This window comes from Eucyclogobius newberryi, unplaced genomic scaffold, assembly GCF_026437365.1.
Source record: "Eucyclogobius newberryi isolate DKJ021-1_F unplaced genomic scaffold, fEucNew1.0.hap1 SCAF_8, whole genome shotgun sequence".
In the NCBI taxonomy this organism is placed as follows: domain Eukaryota; kingdom Metazoa; phylum Chordata; class Actinopteri; order Gobiiformes; family Gobiidae; genus Eucyclogobius; species Eucyclogobius newberryi.
Window position 1 is genome coordinate 26,252,378 of NW_027316500.1, and position 8,784 is coordinate 26,261,161.

An 8,784-nucleotide genomic window follows, 5' to 3' on the forward strand; every position below is an offset into this window, starting at 1 on the left:
GCCGATATTTTTGGAACATTATTTGGTTATTTTAAAGACAAATCAATTATTTAATGAAAGAATATAGTTTCTACAGTCTGATTCATAATACCCTTACATAAATTTTTAATAGCCGAATAAAATATATTGTTAAATTGTGTTTTAAATGCAGTTTCTTTTTCTGACCATTTCTAATTTAATCTAATACATTTTAAAAGTCTGTACCTTTGTCATGTGTTTTGCCTCAGAATAAAGTTTACAGTCTGTTAGAACACAGCAGCAGAAAGCCTCTGTCAACAGAGCTGGTGTGTTCTTCCTGTTTCTGACGGGACGGCAGAGTTACTGTAACTCTTTCAGTGCCGAGGCGTAACATCGGCGGACGATATCGGTGCTTTTGGCTGAAACCGATATTACGACATTAATATCAGCCTATTCCGACACTGGGCTGATATATCGCCGCACCCCTAGTTTTATGACCAACAAAATACTCTGAAACAATGACTGGATGAAATAATCTGGTCCCCAATATAAATATATATATATTAAGAGTTCAGTAGGATTTGTGTGACGGGACGAGTCCAGTGTCTTTTTATTTGCTGCTTCACCTTCCGTAAAGGACACTCGGGTCAGTGAAGGGTGTGGCTCGTCACCTCCGGCTCGCACCGTGTGGATGAACTCTGGTGTCGGAGCGGCGTTCAGAGTAAACACGAGAGTGTTTCTGCACGTAAATCACTTCTGAACAAGCTCACAGTCAATATCCACCTAGACCTGAAAAACTCATCGCTGACAGAAGCCGTGAAGAGAGCTCAGAAGTTAGACAAACACCGTAGTGAAGCCGAGTAAGAATACTTCAGAGCTTAAGAGTACTACTACCATTCACTCTTCTGTTGTACTTAGGCTCCAAGTGTATGTGTTGGCAAGATGGATCCCAGCTTCGGAGCTCGTAAACCTTGCCATTACCTTGGTTTGGACCTGGTTTACTTCTACTTCCTCAGAGTTTACTTCTTAAAGTTGGCCGTGACATACTGCTCACCGGGCCTGGTTCACTGCACGTTCTGTCCTTGTTTACGTGTACATTTTTCAACTCTCTCCCAGCTTAGACGTAGTAATCCCAAATTCAGGCTTGTTTAAAACACATTCCACCTGCACGTTTTCCGACCTTGATCATTTCTGCCGTAGAGGGACATTTCCCGTGCTTTTAACACTCGGTGGAGAGTTAGTAAAACACGCACAGAGCAAACCATGTGCTGATAAGATATCTCCAGCAGCAGCCTGTAAAAGCCCCACGTTTCAACAAGCTCGGCGGACGAAAATCAGTCTCGCTCGCTCGGCTTTGTGACATTTGATACATTATTCACGCCGGAATTAATATTTGATCACGCTTGTTTTTAGCGTCATGTTGCGGCATTCCCTGGAGAGGTAAAACTATGAATGAACGGCGGCTTAAAGGGTTTGTTGGCGTGATAAACGGCACATGTGCGCAGGAGGATCTGGTTATAATCTCTGTCATGACTGGGGTGAACTAGGGTTTTTGTGAATAGTTTCAAAGTCAAGATTGTTGTTAAATAGGAAGAACGTTACACCTTACCACAATGTGTAATCAAATCAATATATCACTATAAGTTGCACCGGAGTAGAAGTCGCACCAGCCAAAAGATGCATAATAGAGAAGGAAAAAACACATATATAAGTCGCACTGGAGTATAAGTCGCATTTTTGTGGGGAATTTATTTGATGAAATCCAAGACCAAGAACAGACATTTCATCTTGAAATGCAGTTTAAAATAATAACAGATGAGAGAACATGGTGAATACGTGTACGTATGCTAACGCTAACACCTTCAGCTACATGAGGCACGGACAGAACTGTGGTAAGTGTCTGGTATGTTAACGTAACATATGAACAGTTATTCAGATAACTATAGCATAAAGAACATGCTAACAAGTTTACCAAAGCATCAGTTTTACCCCAAATCACTAAATCCACTGAATTCTTCTTCCTCGGTTGTCAGAGTGAAAATTATCAACATGTGACAAGCGGTTGCCAGTGTGAAAATAACCAATAATATCATATATAAGTCGCTCTGGAGTATAAGTCGCACCCCGGCCAAAACTATGAAAAAAGGTGCGACATATAGTCTGGAAAATACGTTAGTTTTTGGATACATGTATGTATTGTGTAGTATCACGCTTTTGAAGTCTTGTTAATATCAATAAAATGCTTTTGTTGGAAATTATACGTTAAAAGTTGTTCGGACACAAATGGATTCCCGTGAATTTGAAAACAAGGTCAGCAAATTTCACTAAATATTATTATTGATCAAATATGAGTGTCTGATTAATAATGCAAGAATCCTTCCTCTCTCTACTCGGTGCCTTAATAAATATACAGTCCGTGTCTATTTGCAGTAGCGGCGGGTAAAAGGTCACACGATGTGGCCCGTCGTGAGGCGCGGGTCGACCCGTTCAGTTTGACGGACGTGTCAATTCTCTGAGCCAATCACGACGGCAGGATTACATAACGGCCCTGCTCTGTGGCTGTCACTAGAATAAGGACCACGGAGGTCACGGCGGGACATACAGTTCAATTAAGATGAATCTGTTTTAAGATGCAGAGTCGGTGAAAGGTTCTGAATGTTCATATTGTCATTTAAACGTGTGTTACTTTGTGTGTTATTGGGCACTTTCACTTCTCAAACTAGAGTATCTTTCATCACTGATTTAAAATGATTGATAAATACTGCATAAATTGACCATGAACGAGTAGATTGAATGGTTAATTAAATGTCTTAACGATGCCATTTACTTTGTACTGTCCAAGCTACATGTTACCTCACTCCAAGTACGAAAATGTACTCACAACTGTAACGAAAATGCTGTTTGTACCAAAGCGGAGGTCAAAAGGGTGTCAGTTTCTGTAAATTACCCAGTGTCTACGATCAAGTTAGATGAAAAAATAACAAATATGATCATCACCTCGCTGCATTTCATACGACAATCACAAACACAAATTACTATTGGCTCACAGTGTCGACACATCCAGACGTTTTACTGCACGTACAATTTAACAATTTCCTCCTTTTACACCCAAAAGTACACTGACTCAAATCATCCACCTGCCCTAATATGTCATCAAAATGTGAAAAAAGATCACAAGTCAGTGAATAAGTGGTAAACGGTCACATTTATAGAGCGTTTTTGCATCTTCAAAGCTCTCGAATAAATGAAAGAACCACTTATACACACATATATATTCAAAAGTACACATATACTGATGACTGTACTGTAGTTTTAGTTGTCAGGCAAAATACTTGTATCCAAACTTGAGCAACATCTTGAACATATTGAGTAAATGTCTCATCAAATCAGCTGGTCCCCGTTTTAACATATACTTTCCATACTTTTTACTCCATTCCTGCGCCACTACTGTGTACTTCGGAGTATTTCGTCCGCCCTGCCTGTATTTACATTTGACATCCGAGAGCCATATCTCAAATAAAGAGGACACGTGACCGCAGCGTTTGTCCTCCAGCATCAAAGAGACTTGGCATGACAACAATGTGTGTCCGGGGACAGACAGAGTACAGTAATGTCCGCACCTGTTTGCCGCATACGCACATTTCCATTCAAAAACGCGCTGTTCCCAAAGAGAGTCACGGGCTTCTATTATAACACTTCACATTAAATAAAAAAATAAAAAATAAATTAAAAAAACACTTTAATTGATTTGTTTAAACTTATTGCTTCTGTCTGAATTGGCGGCGCGTCTAATTCCTTAAAAGCCGCGCGTGAATATTTGGGTTTCGCGTGCGGGGTCCGGTTACGGAGCTGCGCCGGGACAGAGGCTCGCGTTTCCCCCTCGCGCGGATCCACTGCAGTAACTGTCCCGCTGCCAGAAACGGTCAAGAAGCAACATCTTTGGACTCGCGCCGCATCCACGCGCCCACGCGCAGCCGAATCCGCTTTTTGACGCGCGGGACTTGACAGGAGATAAAATGACGCGTAATCGATGAAAGTGATGGATTGCGAGGCGGGAGGGGGTCGTGCTTACCTCGCCGCGGTGGTAATCCAGGGTTCCCGTGTCCAGTGGGTTGTGTGTGGAGCGCTGGGGGCTCACTGCGTGCCGTGCGTCCTGTCAGCACTTCAGCGGCGGCGGCGGCGCGCGCTCCGGAGCTGCGTCAAACACAGCGCCGGCTGCGGCTGCGACGCGACGCGACGCGCTACGGGACCTTCACAATAAAAGCACGCTGTGAGTTTATGGGCTTTTCTACATGAGGGGTGACTCAAACTCTCCTCCTCAGAGTCTCCTCCTCAGTCCCTCTTCCTCAGACTCTCTCCCTCAGTCTCTCCTCTTCAGACTCTCCTCCTCAGACTCTCCTCCTCAGACTCTCCTCCTCAGTCCCTCTTCCTCAGACTCTCTCCCTCAGTCTCTCCTCTTCAGACTCTCCTCCTCAAACTCTCCTCGTCAGACTCTCCTCCTCAGTCTCTCCTCCTCAGACTCTCCTCGTCAGACTCTCCTCCTCAGACTCTCCTCGTCAGTCTCTCCTCCTCAGACTCTCCTCATCAGTCTCTCCTCCTCAGACTCTCCTCCTCAGACAGTCTGAGGAGGAGAGTCTGAGGAGGAGAGTCTGAAGAGGAGAGACTGAGGGAGAGAGTCTGAGGAAGAGGGACTGAGTCCTCAGTCCCTCTTCCTCAGACTCTCTCCCTCAGACTCTCCTCCTCAGACTCTCCTCCTCAGACTCTCCTCCTCAGTCTCTCCTCCTCAGTCTCTGCTCGTCAGACTCTCCTCCTCAGTCTCTCCTCCTCAGACTCTCCTCCTCAGACTCTCCTCCTCAGACTCTCCTCGTCAGACTCTCCTCCTCAGTCTCTCCTCCTCAGTCTCTGCTCGTCAGACTCTCCTCCTCAGACTCTCCTCGTCAGTCTCTCCTCCTCAGTCTCTCCTCCTCAGTCTCTGCTCGTCAGACTCTCCTCCTCAGACTCTCCTCCTCAGACTCTCCTCCTTAGTCCCTCTCAGTCTCTCCTCCTCAGACTCTCCTCCTCAGTCCCTCTCAGACTCTCCTCCTCAGACTCTCCTCGTCAGTCTCTCCTCCTCAGTCTCTCCTCCTCAGACTCTCCTCCTCAGTCTCTCCCTCTCAGACTCTCCTCCTCAAACTCTCCTCCTCAGTCTCTCCCTGTCAGACTCTCCCTGTCAGACTCTCCCCCTTAGACTCTCCTCCTCAGACTCTCCTCCTCAGTCTCTCCTCCTCAGTCTCTCCTCCTCAGACTCTCCTCCTCAGTCTCTCCTCCTCAAACTCTCCTCCTCAGTCTCTCCCTGTCAGACTCTCCCTGTCAGACTCTCCCCCTTAGACTCTCCTCCTCAGACTCTCCTCCTCAGTCTCTCCTCCTCAGTCTCTCCTCCTCAGACTCTCCTCCTCAGTCTCTCCTCCTCAGTCTCTCCTCCTCAGACTCTCCTCCTCAGTCTCTCCTCCTCAGTCTCTCCTCCTCAGACTCTCCTCCTCAGTCTCTCCTCCTCAGTCTCTCCTCCTCAGACTCTCCTCCTCAGTCTCTCCTCCTCAGTCTCTCCTCCTCAGACTCTCCTCCTCAGTCTCTCCTCCTCAGTCTCTCCTCCTCAGACTCTCCTCCTCAGTCTCTCCTCCTCAGTCTCTCCTCCTCAGTCTCTCCTCCTCAGTCTCTCCTCCTCAGACTCTCCTCCTCAGTCTCTCCTCCTCAAACTCTCCTCCACAGTCTCTCCCTGTCAGACTCTCCCTGTCAGACTCTCCCCCTTAGACTCTCCTCCTCAGACTCTCCTCCTCAGTCTCTCCTCCTCAGTCTCTCCTCCTCAGACTCTCCTCCTCAGTCTCTCCTCCTCAGTCTCTCCTCCTCAGACTCTCCTCCTCAGTCTCTCCTCCTCAGTCTCTCCTCCTCAGACTCTCCTCCTCAGTCTCTCCTCCTCAGTCTCTCCTCCAAACACCACCAGCTGCAGCTGCAAAGGGACGCGCTATGGGAACTTCACAATAAAAGCACGTTGTCAGCTTCTGGGCTTTTCTACATGAGGGGAGGGGAAACAACAACAGGGGGAGCAGGAGAAGGGAGGTCGGGAAATGTGGTGGGACGGACAGGAGACATGTTGGTTTATAAATATAAATATAAGACAAGCAGAACAAGACATAAACGTTTAGTAACAGATCACATCATATTACGACACAGAAAGAAAAGACTCAGGAATAATTGTGTGATCCTGTTTGTCATCACTATTATATATTGTTTATGTGGCACCAGTGGGAAAACCAGTGAAAAGGTGTCTGAATAAGTGAGACAAGGATCCTACAATGGTAAAAGAGGATCTGGGTAGAATTATCTTGTAAAACTGCATAATAATCTTTAAACATGTTACATATGATTAGATTTTCTTGTATTTAATAGGCTCCAAATTAATTGGGGTCATTAGTATTAAGATAAATTGTGCCAAAAAGTGTATATTGCTAATCTCATTTTCTTTATTATTGCAAGAATTACAAGATCTATAAAGGGATTGACAAAAGCTTGTCATAAATATAATAGTTAAAAGTTTAAAAGATCATGGCAATTATCAGCATTGTAATTTCCCATGTCACTCCACACTGAGGATTTGAAGATTTCAACTGAGAGATCCACAGTTGTGGGATCTGGTTCAATAGGTTAACTGAAAAAGAATAAGTGAGGTGAGGTGTGAGAGTCTGGAGAGTGGGGCCCTTGACAATGAACACTGAAGCCATTTGGAGCCATAACAGGCAATGGAATATGTCTGTGTCTGAGTGGCACGAGGGACCAAACCACATAGTCCCAAAATGATGTGATGATTAATTTACAGTATCATTATGTTACTTTTACGAGGTGACTAAAGCCATCTGCTGCTTCTGATCTCACGACACGGTTAAATCCACCTGTCACTCACTCATGACGCTGAGCAGTGGATGAGGAAAAGTGTTTTGAGTCAATTAAAAAGAGAAGCACTGAATCACCACATGACAAAAACACACTATCCAAGGATCAGATTAAGATTAGATTTGAACCACCATCACCCTCAACTAAAGGTTTGCATTTTATTCTGAAATGTTTGGCAGGAAGCCAAAGCTATATTTTAATTTATTCCAGAAGAAGCTCTTCAAATAACTGATCATGTTTACAACTCTGGGAAGAGGAGACCAAACTGTGAAGTCTTCTTTACACTGGCTTAGGTTTGCTTTCATATACACGGTTTGTCACTGTTACAATGACATAGCAACGTAAAGAGCACCATCGTGTGGTCAGGAGACGCATCGCACTCAAGCAGCCGAGTGGAGCCGAGAGGAGCCGAGTGGAGCCGAGAGGAGCCGAGTGGAGCCGAGTGGAGCCGAGTGGAGCCGAGTGGAGCCGAGTGGAGCCTAAAGGAGCCGAGTGGAGCCGAGAGGTGCCGAGTGGAGCCTAAAGGAGCCGAGTGGAGCCGAGAGGAGCCGAATGAAGCGGAGTGGAGCCATGAGGAGCCGAGTGGAGCCGAGTGGAGCCGAGAGGAGCCGAGAGGAGCCGAGTGGAGCCGAGTGGAGCCGAGAGGAGCCATGAGGAGCCGAGTGGAGCCGAGTGGAGCCGAGAGGAGCCGAGAGGAGCCTAAAGGAGGCGAGAGGAGCCTAGAGGAGCCGAATGGAGCCGAGAGGAGCCTAAAGGAGGCGAGTGGAGCCGAGAGGTGCCGAGTGGAGCCTAAAGGAGCCGAGTGGAGCCGAGAGGAGCCGAATGAAGCCGAGTGGAGCCATGAGGAGCCGAGTGGAGTCGAGTGGAGCCAAGAGGAGCCGAGAGGAGCCGAGAGGAGCCTAAAGGAGGCGAGAGGAGCCTAGAGGAGCCGAGTGGAGCCGAGAGGAGCCGAGAGGAGCCTAGAGGAGGCGAGAGGAGCCGAGTGGAGCCAAGAGGAGCCGAGAGGAGCCTAAAGGAGGCGAGAGGAGCCGAGAGGAGCCGAGTGGAGCCGAGAGGAGCCGAAAGGAGGCGAGAAGAGCCGAGTGGAGCCGAGAGGAGCCTAGAGGAGCCGAGTGGAGCCGAGAGGAGCCTAAAGGAGGCGAGAAGAGCCGAGTGGAGCCGAGAGGAGCCTAGAGGAGCCTAACGGAGGCAAGAGAAGGCGAGAGGAGCCTAAAGGAGGCGAGAGGAGCCGAGTGGAGCCGAGAGGAGCCTAGAGGAGCCTAAAGGAGGCGAGAGGAGCCGAGAGGAGCCTAAAGGAGGCGAGAAGAGCCGAGTGGAGCCGAGAGGAGCCTAGAGGAGCCTAACGGAGGCAAGAGAAGGCGAGAGGAGCCTAAAGGAGGCGAGAGGAGCCGAGTGGAGCCGAGAGGAGCCTAGAGGAGCCTAAAGGAGGCGAGAGGAGCCGAGAGGAGCCTAAAGGAGGCGAGAGGAGCCGAGTGGAGCCGAAAGGAGCCTAGAGGAGCCTAAAGGAGGCGAGAGGAGCCGAGAGGAGCCTAAAGGAGGCGAGAGGAGCCGAGAGGAGCCTAAAGGAGGCGAGAGGAGCCGAGTGGAGCCGAAAGGAGCCTAGAGGAGCTCTTACACAAAGAGATAAAGGACTATTGAACCGTTAAATAACTCTAGAGCACTTCAGACACATTTATGAAACACAAACAGGACTCTGAGCAGTGAGAAGAAAACAACACTACAAGTCTCATAAAACACTGAAGCTATAACATGCATTACATTCACAAAAACAATTTATTTGTCATCAACATCAAATTTAACTTAAAACATGACATACACATAATAATACATTGTACATGGATCACCTGCTGTAACATCTGTGAAAACATACTGTTTATTTCTCCTGTGCTTTTTGTTCACTCT

At 47.4% G+C, this 8,784-nt stretch overlaps 1 protein-coding gene across 6 annotated transcripts in view; it reads right to left on the bottom strand.

Moving 5' to 3' along the window:
• The window catches only part of LOC140351644 (sorbin and SH3 domain-containing protein 1), a 115,193-nt gene extending 111,028 nt beyond the window's left edge, over positions 1 to 4,165 (bottom strand). For all 6 annotated transcript variants that reach the window (XM_072437569.1, XM_072437565.1, XM_072437568.1 and 3 more), the window contains exon 1: positions 4,031 to 4,165. The gene's annotated coding sequence lies outside the window, so the exon portion shown is untranslated. The remainder of the gene's footprint in view (positions 1 to 4,030) is intronic.
• Positions 4,166 to 8,784: the final 4,619 nt, after the last annotated feature.